Source organism: Rana temporaria, chromosome 11, assembly GCF_905171775.1.
Source record: "Rana temporaria chromosome 11, aRanTem1.1, whole genome shotgun sequence".
NCBI classification, from domain to species: domain Eukaryota; kingdom Metazoa; phylum Chordata; class Amphibia; order Anura; family Ranidae; genus Rana; species Rana temporaria.
Genome location: NC_053499.1, coordinates 59,079,448 through 59,096,066, shown reverse-complemented (window position 1 = coordinate 59,096,066; position 16,619 = coordinate 59,079,448).

Below are 16,619 nucleotides of genomic sequence, written 5' to 3'. Positions count from 1 at the left end.
ATTTTTTTTAAAACACAGATTTTTACATACTGTCCCTGGTTTTACTAAGGCTGGCAACCCTGATGGGGCCCCCTAGTGGCATGGGGCCCTCGGGCAGTGCCCGAGTGGTCAGTCCGCCCCTGGAACAAACAAATGCCCCCCGAGGTGAGTGTTTGGGATTTTTCATGCAACTCCTCTCCTGTACATAGTGCCCACTGTTAGACCCTCCACATTCCTCTCCCTCACCTGCACATACTTCCCACTTATATACCATCCATACTCCTCCCCTATGTCGCTTACCCACAAAAACAGTTCTTTAAAATTATACTGAATACCCTCAATATTACCAGCTCTAGAATAGACACACTTTTGTTAGTTCAACTAAAGGAAATCTCAGTTCTCATATTTGTTCTGCCCCATTATTAGTACTCCTTTAATTTTGTGATTACTACTATGATGTATAGAGGAACATCGGGGATCTCAGCTACTCTAAATATAGCACTTATATAAAAAAGTGTCCCTGAAAATATTTTTTAAATGTTGGCAACTGTGCACTTAGGTACTGCCCAAGGACCACTGGGTCAGTAGGGGGCCCCATGAGAGGCTCCCGGGATCCTGTGATAATAAAGCAGTAGTAAACTTTCCTGACATTACTACTTTTTAGAGGCCCTGGGGTAGGTTATGCCACAACGTACAAGTATGCACAGCATATTAGCACATTAGTGTACACTTAAATTTTCAGACTGAGCCCTCCAGTGCTGCGCTGTGATGAATCAGGCGGGGCCCGGGCGCTTACATCTTCACCCGGTCTTCATTCTGGGCTCTGTGCCATTGGTCACTTGCCTTGGCCGGGCTGCGTTCATGTCATTCCAACGCATTTATTTATTATTTATAAAAGGCCCGACCAAAATCCTCAGCACCAGGCCCATGATGTTCTTAATCTGGCCCTGATTACAGTGGGGAGATGTCTGTGGATATTACAGTGGGGGAGATGTCTGTGGATATTACAGTGGGAACTATATATGGTGGTGATGCAAAAAATGTATGTGCATTATAATTAATCGAAATTAGTCGATTAATCGATTAAAAAAATAGATTATTCGAACACAAACATTTTAATCAGTAACAGCCGTAAAATATATATATATATATATATATATATATATATATATATATATATATATATATATATATATATATATATATATATATATATATATATATATGACTTACAGTGTATAGACTGTATTAGCCATATTTATAATTGAGAAACCCTGTCAAAAAAAGTCTATAAAGGAATACCTGCAAAAGAGTACTTACCTACCCACACATCAGAATACTGCTTTGTTTAAAGGATAACATAAAAAATGTGCCAAATCCAAATGATAAATCAAGAAAAGAAGGGATATCCCCTAATGGACTTTCAAGGCACCAAAATGTAAACAATAAATTCAAAAAGTATATATATATATATATATATGAATATAATTTATTATGCGTGTATAAAAATATTTTTTTATACATTAAAATTAAATCATATATGGAATGGTTACATAACAATCTGAGAATGATAACCCAATAAAGCAACAAAATATACGGGACAAGATTATCCAAACAGAAACCCGACGTTTCGGAGAATTGTCTCTCTTTCCTCAGGGGTAAATGGACGAATCAGCCCGTTATCTATAGAGTGTACAATAATGCATTAGTATACAATAAGACAGGGTATAATAGAATTGCTGTTTGCAACAAAAACAATATTGATCATCACAATACTCACAACTTGGTAATCGTTCTCCATATACTGTATAACCTTCCATATAGCATGTTTAAAAACAAAAAAATAAGCAGTGTAGCACCCTGAAGTTGCTGGTGCATCCAAAAATAGGTCAGTGTAGATGGATTACCGCTAGATGCCTGCTAACGTGCCCATACACCAATGCTGGGGTCGAAACAACTAAACCCTGAAATGTAATTAAGTAAATTTAATGTATAATTCAGCATCAGTCTAATGGGAATATTACTTTAATTTTAAAGGGATACTAGCCGCAGCTAAATGACATTAAACGTGCATTTCTAGCTAATACCCACTGCACTACAAGACAACACCTTGCGGTGCAGGGGTTTGCTAAATACCACCAAGAGTGTATCATGGAGAGCTGAAACCTTGATAGAATGCCAGAACAGTTATAAGAAACATTAATAGATTTCATCATGGCGGTTTATAATATAATATATAATAAAAAACATGGCAACAAATTGTCTAGAACAAAGCCTTTAAATAGCCTTTAAAACTGGACCTTTGCATATATCCCATGGCCCCTATGTAGGGAAGTGACGTATCCAAAAAAAGTCTGGTATCTACTTCTGTATGTTTAATGGATAACCATTAGGTGGCAGCAGTATACTAGGCTCACCAAATCAATGTAACGTTCTAAAGAGTATTATTAGCCATGCATAGGAAAGGACTTTCCCTGTCAAGATAAATTGGCTCCAGCAGTCCATCTTTGAACAAACAGTCCATAGATAGTAGTATACACTGAGGGTATATTAGAGAAGTTCATGGTTGATTCTTTCCCCTTTGCCTACCGTATATTTAGTTGTTTTTCAACTTGAGGGAGCCGCAGCAAAATCCAGATCAAATGCTGGAATGCCGCGTCCTTCCTCTTTGTGTGCATTAAATACTTCCCCCAGCCATTCAGCGAGCACAGCGCAAATGACTGCAGCTGTGACCGCATGGCAAGGGGGAAGAAACAGATCTCTAGTGGCCGCCAACTCCCTGACCTACAAGGTATCACATAATAATATTACAATTGTGCTTTTATGGTCACAAGGGGCATACCATAGACTGGCTAATTTCTTATCAGGACTCAAAAGAAGGCACCAGCCTGTCAGTTTTTTTCCCAATTGCATCAGTGCAGCCGGATGCACTGATCATTGTATACTAATGTGGGGAAGGCTGTTCATTGTCAGAACACAATAGCAAAGTGAGGATTCTCCCATTTACATTGACAGTATGGAAGAGGGAATTGGACAATTTTTTTTTCAACAGCTGGTTGAATGAAAAAACACGATTAATGTCTCAGGCTGACAATGCTCGCTTAAAATATATCTTGGAAGTAGCAGCATTGTAACCCAAGGACAGGAAGTGTTTTGGGACTGCAGAACACACCCCACTCCCATTGTCTCTATACCATGGTGTGGTGTTCTGTAGTCCACAGAAAGAACTGATGACAACGTTGGAGATTTTAGTGCAGTATAAGCAGCCCACTAGATGAAGTGAGAGCTTAAAGCGGGAGTTCACCGGAAAAAAAATTTTTAACCTTAGATTGATGCTCATTTTGTCAAGGGAAATCGGGTGTTTTTTTTAAAATCGAAGCCGTACTTACCGTTTTAGAGAGCGATCTTCTCCGCCGCTTCCGGGTATGGTCTTCGGGACTGGGCGTTCCTATTTGATTGACAGGCTTCCGACGGTCGCATACATCGTGTCACGAGTAGCCGAAAGAAGCCGAACGTCGGTGCGGCTCTATACGGCGCCTGCGCACCAACGTTCGGCTACTTTCAGAAAATCGTGACGCGATAGATGCTACCGTCGGAAGCCTGTCAATCAAATAGGAACGCCCAGTCCCGCAGCCCATACCCGAAAGCGGCGGAGAAGATCGCATTCTAAAACGGTAAGTACTGCTTTGATTTTAAAAAAACCCGATTCCCCTTGACAAAATGAGCATCAATCTAATGTTAAAAATTAACTTTTCGGGTGAACCTCCACTTTAAAGGATTTCTGGCAGAATCAACAGGTGTTATTTTGCACTTATCGAACAACTAAAACAAAACACTTGAAATGGTAAATTTATCAGACTAAATGGTAGTAAACAAGATACAATCCTTGTTGGGGTTTAAATACACTTTCATTGAAGCAAAAAAATTGTAAAAAGAAAATATGGCTGCTTCCAAATGCAAACATTGCATAGAAAGCAGGATATTGCACTTTTGCATTTTTTTTACATGTATGTTTAAAAACATTGAAAATAATACATTTCCTCCTTAAATCATTTGATTAATTTAATGTATCATTTGCTAAAATTGTAATCTACACGTTGCATTATTTTTTTACTTTAATAGGTAAAAGTACCACTGGGAAAAGGTAAGATATTCCCCCATTGTATAAGAAACACTTTCTAGTCTAAAATATACAATACTGTACTTTACAGAAAAACATTGAAAACCAAACCATTCAGTGGGATCCCCCCAAAACCTATACAATGCAACTAGCAGATGTAAAGCCCACACATATTAGTATAGGTTTGACAAGGAAATACTCCCAGAGGCATAGGAGTGTGAGACTTCTGGAATTCTAGAGTTCTCTGAATGTCAACTCAGACAACTCTGAAAGAAAACTTGTGCACATGTTCTATAAGTAACACATTTTTTTTTCTGCATTGTTACTTTTATTATTTTTTTTTTACAAAAAACGTATTGTGTCATTAGCTCAGGTGTCCCCAAAACTATGATTTAAGGCCTCAATCACACGGGTGGCCAAGGGGCATGTAGGTGAGGTGCAGCGTGGTGAGCATAGGTGTGCGCAGCCTATTGCATTAGGGTGTGCACCCCAAAGCTCAAACACTCACTATCGATCACTCACCATGTCCATTCAGAAAGGGAAGAGGCTGATAAATACATTTTTATCAGCCCCTTCCCTCACTCATCCTAAAACATCCCAGCAGCAACATCTGGCAGGAGAGGAGAGGAGGGAAGCCGGAAGTGCTGCAGAGGGAAGGAGGGGGGAGACATGGCAGTAGGTGGAATCTGTGCTGCACAAGGTGATTAGGATGTGCCTGGGCACATCCGGCACACCCTGTGCGCACACCAATGGTGGTGAGGCAGCAATCACACACGTGCGATGAAAGAACTTGTACTGAAATAATGCAAAGACAGTTCACAATAAACCCGGTGGAAAGACAACCCAACTACGAACACTCACAGATCCAGCAGTGTGTAGAGGGGAGGATTCAGCCAAAGAGACAGTGCCTGTAAGGAGGGGCAGAGTGTGGTCTGGCCATCTCATGCCCAACAGAGAAGATGTCCAGAGAAAATGCAAGCCCTGTGCTTCACCTGCTCTTCAGGAACATTTCCCTGCTGCTAGTGCTGTCCCTACCAGGTGGGGTACCTCTCCCTACTCTACCCATTAGCAAAATGCGTGCCAAGCCTGGGAGCCAGGGCCTTAAATAAGCCACGCCTGACTCAAGATGGCTGCTAGAGTCACATGAGGCCACAGCATCCAATTGAATCGCTTCTTAAGTGACCCGGGAAACCATAGGGGAACCATGTTTCTCTTGACTTCCTCTCCAGCTGCAGTGCCACTGCAGAATAATGTCACCTGCAGTGGAGAAAGTATACTGCACCTGCTACCAGGCGGTAAAAGCAAGCTGTTAAGCAGCAATTGTATAGCCCCTGGCTGTCCACCTAAAGAAGGACACACAGCCGTTCAGTGCTGTGTGCACATGGCATTGGCACGATCATGTGCTTCATGAATGTGTCAGAGATTAAACCCCATTTCACATTTGGCAGACAGTATCGCCCCTAAACGTGACCCATTCTAGTGAATGGGTCCAAACCACAACCATCCTGTAACCATGTGCAATGCAACATATCGCCTCCCAGCCACCTGTCAACTGCAGATCACTTTTTAGCAAGGACTGCCCCCCATCTGAATGAGGACTAAGCTTCCCATATTACTTATCATCTATGTACATATCAAACCAAACAAATGTATGTAGCGCCCCCTTGCTTTCAGCATGGGCACTACGCCTAAATTTAGTGGGAAGGGAGAGTTACTTTGCTCCCTTCCAGTGTTTGTTTACATTTGGGACCTCTGTCATTCTGGAAATGTCCACTGGGTCAGGCTGCGGTCAGGGAGTGCAATGCCACCCCTGGCCGGCAGCTGGCGCCAGAGGGGTTCCAGCAGAGCAGATGTTCTCTCAGCAGCCAATTAGAGGATGTTTTCCCTCGCAGGGCATGCTGGGGGAGGGTATATCTGGGACAGAGGTCATGTGTTGAGAATCTTTCGCAAGGTCCCCGTTCCAGGTGCGGTACCCACCTTCAGGGTACGCGCATCCATGGACCCTGCCGGCGCGGCCCACCTGGCCAGAGCTGAACTCTGCAGCAAACCTCATCCTGATGAGAGAAGGGACCTCAGCGTTCCACTGGGTTCCAAGGTCTATTGACAGAATCCCAGCCTGGGATCGGGTGTCCGGACCACTGACAGGTATGCTTGCTGTCATCCGGGGACCATTTATAGAAAAGTCTACTGGGAGGATTCTCTTTCCTTATTCACCCAAGTCCTCTATTGAAATGTGCCTGTGGCATAGGCCCTAGAGACAGGTCTGTGTGAGAGACCTGTTCCTCCCAGTATTATCCTAAGTGACGCTCCGGCTGTCAGGCCTATCATAGGGGTCTGTCCGATGGCACTTCACCCACTCCGAGTAGATTGGTGACGTGTAACTAAATTGGTTAAATGCAGAGCAGTGTATTGCTCAGTTCTATATCCAGGCCTGATACCGCATGGTTCTCTTTTCTTCCTTCATCAACTTTGATCTCCCTAAATTGTGTTGATGTTGGCCGTGTTTGGCCTGGGCAATAAAGCATTGAAAACTCTTTATTGAATGTCTGGACCTCCACTCACTGTTGCTATTCACACTATTGCACCCCTAGACACTGCCAGGGTAACTTAGTAGGCCGATCCCCAAATCAACCAGCGGCTCCATCGGGGCTAGCGCTACACGCAATATGTATAACTTGCTGCTCAGGAATCCAGTATGTTTTCATGAGCCTATGTAGACAGCACCTACGCAGTTTACTCCTTTGTAAATCTATCAAACACATATAAAAACACTGACCACACCCCTCCCAGAAAGAAATTGGCAGGTACCAGAAAAACAGTCAGCGCATAAAATAGTTGCAGATAAGGAAAGTTATTTTATCAAGAACTAGGATACAATTGCCTTGTTAAATAAAAACATAAACTTAAAGGATCACTAAAGGAATTTTTTTTTTTTAGCTAAATAGCTTCCTTTACCTTACTACAGTACTGGTTTCATGTCCTTATTGTTCGTTTTTGCTTTGAAGTGGCTGTAATTCTGCTCTGATCTCCACACTTCCTGCTTGTCTGGCTTCTTATAATCATCATACTGGGAGCTTTTCACTGTACGTCTAAGCTGTCATTACTGTGTGTCTAAAACTTAACAGAACCAATCAGATTAATTTTAAAAACAAAACACTGCCCTGGATTTGTTTGTTTTTGTTCTGTGTGTCTCTTTACTTCACATAAACATGAAACCAGTTTAAAAGTGAAACTAATCTACAGGCACATTATATGATTGATTTTTTATCTATTTGTAATCATTTTTTAAAAAGAATCAGTTAACTTTTATGTCTCTATACCCTGTAAACAGTCATTTCAGCAAAAAAAAAAAAAAATTCCTTTAGTGACCCTTTAATTCAGTAACAGGGAGAGTTTGACTGTTTTGCCCATAGTCCCTAGCACTCAGTGAGATCATAAGAGATTTGGGATATTCACAATAAACCTTGCATTAGAAAATATTGTGGCTATACATTCCACCATCTTTGCTATGCATATCACACCATCTTTCCAGATGGCCCTGCCCAGATCCAATCACTGTCCAGGTAGTCCTGTGCAGATGACTCCCACTTTCTGGGGACCCCACCTCCTATTATGTGGGAACTGCCCACTCGTGGCTGCCCTCCTCTCAGCGATAGCTTTTTTGAATTACTGTGCATGCTTGGTGGCTCAAATAAGGGTGATGCTGTGATCTCAGGACACTATGCATCTATGGGAGGCTGCCTTTGCGGACATTCTTCGGTAAATTTTAGTTACCTGGCTGCAACGCTTATCTATAGGTCTCTTACTTTCTGAATCGTGATAATGGAATGAGTATGCAGATTATAAAGGTTGGAGTGCCTTTATGTGTATAGCACCCTCTGACTCCTGAAGACAGGTGGAGTACCACAGAGACAGGGTGGGCTAGCATTTTCTCAGAGCTGAGTCCATGGCTGGAAAGTCGGGGTGTGAAGGACAATTTTCAGAGACTTTATTCCTTGAAACTCATGGGAGAAAAGAATAGGGAACACAGAGCTCCCATCACTGATTTGCAAACTCAAACTACATCAACAAACCTCAGTACAGGAAGAAAGGGCCTTTAAAGTGGGGTTCCGGGCATAATTTTTTTTTTTTTACAAGCTAAAATTAATCACATTAAATAGTCCCTAAAACATATTAATAGCTCCCCAATCATTCCAGAAATCATTGCAAACACTTGCCTTATATCCTCCAGCTCATGTTGTGGCCGTATCCATCATATGTGTGGGCATGTGAAGCCCAGATCCTTTTTCTTCCTGGTTTTCAGGGAGAGGTGCATGCTGGGCGATTTTTAAGCACAGTAATGCCCAGAGACTCCTGGGAAATGAGTGTCATCATGCAACTTCTACCACCGCAGAGACTATTTTGTAAATATATTTCTCATGAGCCTTGCATTTTTGAGAAACTCTCAGCACTTCGTTTTTATTTGATGTGTCTCTTTGGGAGGAAAAGGAGGTTTCACCTTTTACTGGGGAAGGTGCAGCTTCAGTTTCACCCTTAGTGACTTCAACTGTATAGTGATGTATATTTGTGTGTATGTTCTTCCATTTTTATATTTTACAGGTCGTGATCTACTATCAAAACTGTCAGAGAATGGGGCAGGATAGATAGTCAGGAATGTGTTGTTGTTTTAAATTGATATTATAAGGATTGTACAAAGAATGTTTTATATTGTTTTATCTTTCCATCTTTCTATTTCTTCTCTTTATTGTAAAGCAGATTCAGGTCAGGTATTCAGGCTTGAATACCTTTTGCTGGGACACTGAGGACAGTGTCTATTCAGGTAGGAGGAGTGTGTAGCGCCTGGTTACTTCAAATTCCCGGTGCTGTTTAAATTTAGAGGGAGATCAGAGTGTTAGTCAAACTCTGATCTGGTCAATGTGTTCAAATTTGGGTCTCTGTCTCATCTTGGCTGTACTGTGGGCTTATTCTGTTGTTACTGAGGTGTTCTTCCCACCCCAGGACGGTAGGTGGCAGCAGTGGAGTCAAGGTTTGGGTGCTCTTCCCCAGCAGCCAATCAGGAGGGTTGAGTCTCGCTGTGCATGCTGGGGGAGGGTATTTATGGGGCAGACGCCATTGGTTCTGGGTCTTCTTCTTCAAGTGCGGCATCCGCCTTTAGGGTGTCTGCACCACAGCGACCTGGCGTTATGGCCGACCGGTCCAGGGCGTGCGTGCCACGCGGAGTTCCTGGTTCCGGGACCATGTTGGTCCGGAACATTTGAGCTGTGGCAGGGAACCCAGTGGTCCACTGGGTTCCCAATCCTGAAGATCCCAAGCGGTATAGCTGTTCGGTGGGGAGTCCATCTGAGGAGAGCCAATGAGAGGCTGGCGATCCAATAGGGTCTCGACAAACCACCAGGGATCGAGGTATCCGGACACTGAGAGGCTGGTCACCTGTCAGTCAGTACCTGAAAGCAACTTGAAGGAGATCCAGGTGTAAATCTACCAAGGAGGTTCATCTATGTAACCACAAACAAGAGGGCCTGTGGCAGAGGTTTCTCACTGAATCCATTCCAGGAGGGTCTGTGGCAGAGACTTCTCCCTTAAAGGTTTGAGCGATACTCTGGCTGCCAGATTAGTGAGAGAGGCCTGTCCAGGTACGCTATTCCCACTCCAGCAGGAGTGGCACAAGAAGTGTTACACGTGGGAGTAGGACTGTTTCCCTATTGCTACGCCTGAATTTGCTATTCTTCTTCTCCTTTCTACTCTATCTTCCTTATCATAAGTTTTATTGTTTTTACTCGGCTGGGTAATAAAGAGCACAGCAAAAGACACTCCTCCGGGGGTAGTGCTACATATACATAAGGGGCTAGATTCAGGTACCTGTTACGGCAGCGTATCTCCAGATACGCCGCCGTCATTTCAAATCTGCGTCGGCGTATCGTTACGCCGATTCTCCAAGGCAGATACGTCTAAAAAATAGGCTTCCTCCGCCGACGTAACTTGAATGCGGCGGCGTATAATTGTGTGTAATATTACGTTGGCCGCTAGGGGCGCTTCCGTTGTTTTTCGGCGTAGAATATGCAAATTACCTAGTTACGTCGATTCACGAACGTACATGCGCCCGGCGGTAGTTTTTTACGTCGTTTGCGTAAGGCTTTTTCGGCGTAACGTTGCTCCTGCTATTAGGTGGCGCAGCCAATGTTAAGTATGGACGTCGTTCCCGCTTTGAAATTTTAATTTATTACGTTGCTTGTGTAAGTCATTCGCGAATAGGGCTGGACGTAATTTACGTTCACGTCGAAAGCAATGACGATTTGCGTCGGAATTTCGAGCATGCGCACTGGGATTTTTTCACGCCGTTCGTAAAAAACTTAAAATACGCGGGGTCAACCTAATTTAAATAAAACACGCCCCCCTCAAAATCATTTGAATGACGCGCGCTTACGCCTGCCCCATTTACGCTACACCGCCGTAAGTTAGGAGGCAAGTGCTTTGTGAATACAGCACTTGCCTCTCAAACTTACGGCGGCACAAAGTAAATACGATACGCTGCACCGCCGTAAGAAGGGGCACAGCTACCTGAATCTAGCCCATCATTTTTATAATCTATTGTTATTTCATATACACTGTGTATGCAACTCACCCCAACCCTAATTACACAAAAATAAAGGAATGCTTTCAATGATGATGAAAGACATTATGCAGAAGAAGGGCTTGGCATTGAAAACATCCTGAGAACAGGAAGCTATCAATCTAAATTACTGATGCAATGAAACTGAGTTATGTTTCATCAGCAGAGCTAGGAAACGAAACTGAAAACTTTGCTGTGACTGTGAAAGTGAGTCCTTGCTGCTCTGCGCTGATTTCATCCCATACTGTGATTTGTGTGAGTCTAGTGGTGTTTTCTGGTGAACAGCAGTATGTCATTGTCAGTCACTGTAGTATATAATCAGAGGTGAGAACTTCCCCTAAAACCTGAACATTTAAATCCTACACTGATAAATGTATATAAGCAGCTTTCCGCTAACTAAAGTGTACGACCCGCCACAACTTAGTTTTGGATGGAGCAAGAAAGGTTAGAACATCTGTCAGCTTTTATTGCTATCTGGGGCACCCTAAGGGAGAGTTTCCCTCACTTCCTGTCCTGCTAACAATGGTTTACCAGACAGGAAGTGAGGGGAACGCTGCAACACAAACAGTGCCTGCTTCACATTTGTGAACCAGTCCTTAGTTGCATTCGACAGCGGCACCCATAGGACTCATTCACACAAAGTGTGTGTATGTGGGGGGGGGGGGGGTAATTAAAGCCCTGCGGTTGAGTCACGGGTTTACCGGCCCCAATCCCTACCCCCTTTAGCTGTTGAGACAGCAGCCAAAGGTGTACACATGCCGCAGAAATGAAACCCCCTGTTGCTTTTGGTGGGTGCTGCTGCCTACCAATCATAACCCATTCAAGTAACTGAATCCACTCTGCAAGCACCCCGCAACTGCATGCTTCTACAGGGTCCAAGGGGTTAAAGGGTCACTAAAGGATTTTTTTTTTTTAGCTAAATAGGAAGCCCGAAGCAAGAAAAAAAAAAGACATAGGCGCAGGGCGGCATGAAAAGGTGCCCAGCAGCCTGGGCTAGAAAGGGTTAACCTTCCGGCGGGAAGGTGACAGGCAGGGGATTGGCCAATTCAGATTTGTAGGAGGGGCAGTGGGGGAGTTACGGTGCGCTGCACAGCGTTAGGTCGGCACACGAGGAGGAGAAAAGTTTGTGTGCTGACCGCTGTATCTCTCCTCCTTGTCAATGGCGGATTCCCGGGACCTGGCGACTCAGCTCCAGGACATGGCGGCCATTATGGGGACAGACTGGTTGCAGAGCCAGATTGCAGCCATTCAGGGTGCGGCCACCAGGGATCCGCCAGTTTTGCGGGGGCGGCGTGCTCGGCGGGCTCACCCACCGGAGCGCTACAGTCCCTCGCCTGCACCCAGGGCTCAGCGCCACATTGGGAGCCCGGAAACGGACCCTTGGGCTCATCCGTCTCTGCCTCCACCATCCGGAGCAGGTGCGGGAGCCGGGAGGAATCCCCGACGCAGGCGGAGCCGCGCGGGACGGGGACAGAGCCATTCCCCATCCCCGGTCCCGGTTCGGAAGAAGGCCCAAGAGATTGCGGCGCCATCACTGGTGCGTGTTGCGCCGGCGGTGGCAGCTCAGCGGGGGAGGAGTATGACTGCGGGTCCGGGCATGCAGCCTTTGACGGCCGGCGACCCCTCCACACCTGGATCCAGTCGGGGTCCAAGGATTCCTGACGCAGAGGTCGGAAGCAAGGCCCCTCCCGGCGGGGGGGGGTGAAGAGGTTCCACTCGGTCGTGACGGGGGCATCCAGTCCTGCTACACAGAGATGCAGAACGGACGACGAACAGCCGGGGCCTTCGGCGGGCTGCACAACATCCCCAGCCCGGCTCACAGGCGCTTTCCAGGAATCGTCCGGCTCGGAGGGTGAACTGTCCAGCGAGGCCGAGGACATCGCTCCGGTTCGGGGGGCCACGGTGGATTCCGGCTCGGCAACGGCGGGATCTCGTCCGGTTCGGCCCGGTAAGTAGTTGTCTAACTCTCATTCTTCTTTACTGCTTCCTTCTGTATGTGTGTCTGGGGCGGGGGGTAGTCAGGTGGAAAAGGGGGTTCCCACAGTGGGGACCCCACTTTCCGTGACTGGTGGGTTAGGTGCCGCGGCGGTGCGCGACCTGCTGGTCGGGTTACGGGCGTTGGTACAGCGCTTTGAGGTGGGCGCATCGGCGGGGTCTCCGCCGGTGTCGGCCTGGGTCGGCCTGGGTCGCCATTTTGGCGAGTGTCATTGGCGAACGAGCGCCGGAGAATTGTTCGCCGCCTTTTTGCTACCTGGACTCCATTGGCGAGGCCCAAAGGGTGTACGGTGGTGTGGCGTGGCTGCGCTATGACGAACAATTTCGTCAACGCAAAGCCATACGTCCGGCGCTGAGGTGGGACCATAAGGACATCAGTTTGTGGATGAAACTCATGTCGTCTCTGCGGGCGTCGACGTCGTCTTTTCAGTCGGGGGCCGGAAGTCCTTCCACCCCGGGACAGTCGGCCACAAAGAAGCGGGGTCAGTGTTGGCAGTTCAACGAGGGCTCTTGCAAGTTCGGAACTGCCTGCCGATACAAACACGAATGCTCCCACTGCGGGGGGGGCGCACCCCTTCTCTCGGTGTTTTAAGGCCGGAAAATCACGCGCCGGAGATGCTACGGGAAAAAGGCCGAACTCCGGTGAGGGTGGACAGGATGTCCCCCTTTCTAAGTAGGTATCCGGATCGGGCGGCTGCCCAGTTGTTGTGGGAGGGTTTCACGGATGGTTTTGTGATTCCGTGTGCCCTCCCAAGGATTCCCCCGCCGGCGGACAACTTGCGGTCTGCATTGCTGCACGCGGAGGTGGTCTCTGAGAAGCTGGCCAAGGAAGTGTCTTTGGTCCGCATGGGCGGCCCTTTCCCATACCCCCCATTGGAGGATTTGGTGGTTTCGCCTTTGGGCGTCGTTCCTAAGAAGGAGCCCAACAAGTTTCGGCTTATCCATCATCTTTTTTTTCCGAAAGGTGGCTCGGTCAATGATGCCATTGACCCCGGGGCATGTGCGGTGTCGTATACCTCTTTCGACGCCGCAGTGTTTTGGGTACGGCGCTACGGACAGGGGGCTCTTATGGCTAAGACGGACATTGAGGCGGCTTTTCGCCTCCTTCCGGTTCACCCGCGTAGTTTTCACCTGTTGGGTTGTCGGTGGTTGGGGGCCTTCTATGTCGATCGCTGCCTGCCGATGGGATGCTCTATATCGTGCTCTCTGTTCGAGACATTTAGCTCCTTTCTGGAATGGGTGGTTAGGGATGTGGCGGGCGTCAATTCCGTCATTCACTATCTTGACGATTTCTTGTGTGTTGGCCCCCCTGCATCCAAGGTGTGTGGTGTGCTGCTGGCTACAATACAACACTTGATGGAGCGTTTTGGCGTGCCGTTGGCAAGGGAGAAGACGGAAGGCCCCGCAGAGGTGATCAAGTTTTTGGGGATCGAAATCGATTCCAGGGCGATGGAATGTCGTCTGCCTGACGATAAACTGCGGGCTTTGAAAGCAGAGGTCGGCCTGGTGGCGTGTAAAACGAAGATTCGGCTACGGGACCTGCAGTCTCTCCTGGGCAAGCTCAATTTTGCTTGCCGTATCATGCCCATGGGCAGGGTTTTTTGCAGACGGTTGTCGGCTGCCACGGCTGGGGTCACTTCGCCCGGGCATTTCATTAGGCTGAAGTTGGAACACAGGGCTGACCTCAGGGTGTGGCGCGAATTTTTGGACGACTACAATGGCAGGTCTATCTGGATGGAGGGGCCGGTCAGCAACTACGACCTTGAGCTGTTCACGGACGCGGCCGGGTCCACGGGATATGGCGCATTCCTGGGTGGTAGGTGGAGTGCGGAGCGTTGGCCTGCTGAGTGGGGTCAGGCTGGTTTCTTAAAAAATTTGGTACTGCTGGAACTTTTTCCGGTAGTGGTTGCGCTGGAGCTTTGGGGCTCGGTGTTCGGCAACAAGAAGGTCCGCCTCCATTGTGACAACTTGGGGGTGGTGCTGGTCATTAACTCCCTATCTGGGTCCTCTCCCCCGGTGGTTAGAGTGCTGCAGTATCTGGTTTTGGCATGTCTTCGTCTTAATGTTTTCTTGTATGCTGTGCATATTCCGGGGGTGGAGAATACGGTGGCTGACGCGCTTTCCCGTTTTCAGTTGGACAGGTTTCGGGAGTTGGCGCCAGGAGCGGAGCAACACGGAACCCCTTGTCCTCCTCATCTGTGGCGGATTGCGCTGGAATCGCCTTCGGGCTGATTCGGAAGTCCTTGAGTGAGTCGACGTGGTCGTTCTACTCTAAGGCCTGGAGAGAGTGGGAGGCTTTGTTACAGCGGGTAAGTTTAGACGACTGCAGTGGGGATTATTGCCGGCTGGTGGTTTACTTTGTCTGCTTGTGTTTTGCAGATGGGGTGTCCGTCTCGGCCATGCGCCGGCGGCTAGCTGGTCTGGCGTTTTAGTTCAGGATCCGGTGCTTGCCGGATTTCACCAAGGAGTTCATGGTCAAACAAGCCTTGAGGGGCTATGGGAAGGGGGCCCGGCGGCCGGACGGCCGCCGGCCTATCACTTTTGATATTTTACGGACCTTATAGTTGCAGACGTCCTCGGTTTGCACGTCCGTTTTTGAGACGTTGCTGTTCAGGGCGGCTTTCGCCCTTGCCTTTTACGGCGCCCTTAGAGTGGGGGAGTTGGTTAGTCCTTCAAGGGTGGCTCAGGGTGGTTTGGCGGCAACGGATGTCAGTTGGGATGGGGAGTCGGTCAGACTTTTCATCCGGCGGTAGAAGACGGACCAGGCGGGTAAGGGGGCGCAGGTCCGCTTACGACGGGTGCCGGGCTCTGACATTTGCCCGGTGGTGGTGGTTGGGGCGTATCTGGGTGTTCGCCCGGAGGTGTCGGGTTCCTTCTTGGTGCATGTCGACGGGACTGCGTTGTCTACCTTTCAGTTCGTATCGGTTATGCGCCGCTGCCTCACTGCAGCGGGAATTGCGGCTCGCAGTTTCTCCTCGCATTCCTTTCGGATTGGGGCGGCTACCGAGGCCGCCCGCTGGGGTTTGGATGCTGCGGTGGTAAAAACGCATTGGCAGGTGGGAGTCCGACAGGTTCAAGATTTATGTTCGCCCTCACCTGGTTTAGTATTTGGGGGGTGACTGGGTGGTGTCTGCTGTGTTCGTTTTCCACTTGTATACTTTTCTTTTCTTGAAGGTTTCTTGGTGGGGCATTGAGGTTGAGTGTGTTATGTTGGTCGTTTTGTCTTTCAGATCGCGTCTGCCTAGTGTGGATTTTGGGGCACTCGTTTGTCCGCTGGGGAGCGAAAAGGGCTGATGTCCGGCCGGATGGCCGACAGCTAGGTTTTCCCAGATCAGAAGTGGTTGTCCAGTGGGTGGGTATCCCGGGGCTGTTATGGGGCAGGGTGGTCCCAGAAGTGCACAGGGCTACTAGGTGGGCTAGGCCTCCGGACGTCCTGGTCCTGCATGCAGGTGGCAACGACCTGGGCGCCCGGTCAAGCAGGCACTTCATTCGAGACGTCAAGTTGGACGTGCTTCGGCTGCAGGCTGCTTTTCCCCGTATGATGGTGGTGTGGTCAGATATGGTAGGGCGCACTGCTTGGCGACACGCCAGGTCGGTGTCCAAGATCAACAGGGCCCGGGTAAAAGCCAACAAGGAGATTGGGAAGTTCGTGGCTCGCGTTGGGGGATTGGTGGTGCGTCACCGGGAACTTGAGTTGGAAACTTGGAGGTATCTCCGAGAGGATGGGGTGCACCTGAACTCGGTGGGCACGGATTTGTGGAATCTGGGTCTACAGGAGGGCATCCAGAGAGCTGTTCGTTTTTGGCGGGGCGCAGAGGTGTGAGGTTTCACACCTTGCGCTGTGGCGGTTGGGTCTTTGGAGGCATGGTAAAAAAGGTTATGGAATTTAATGGGTGGGGACACATCTCAGGTATG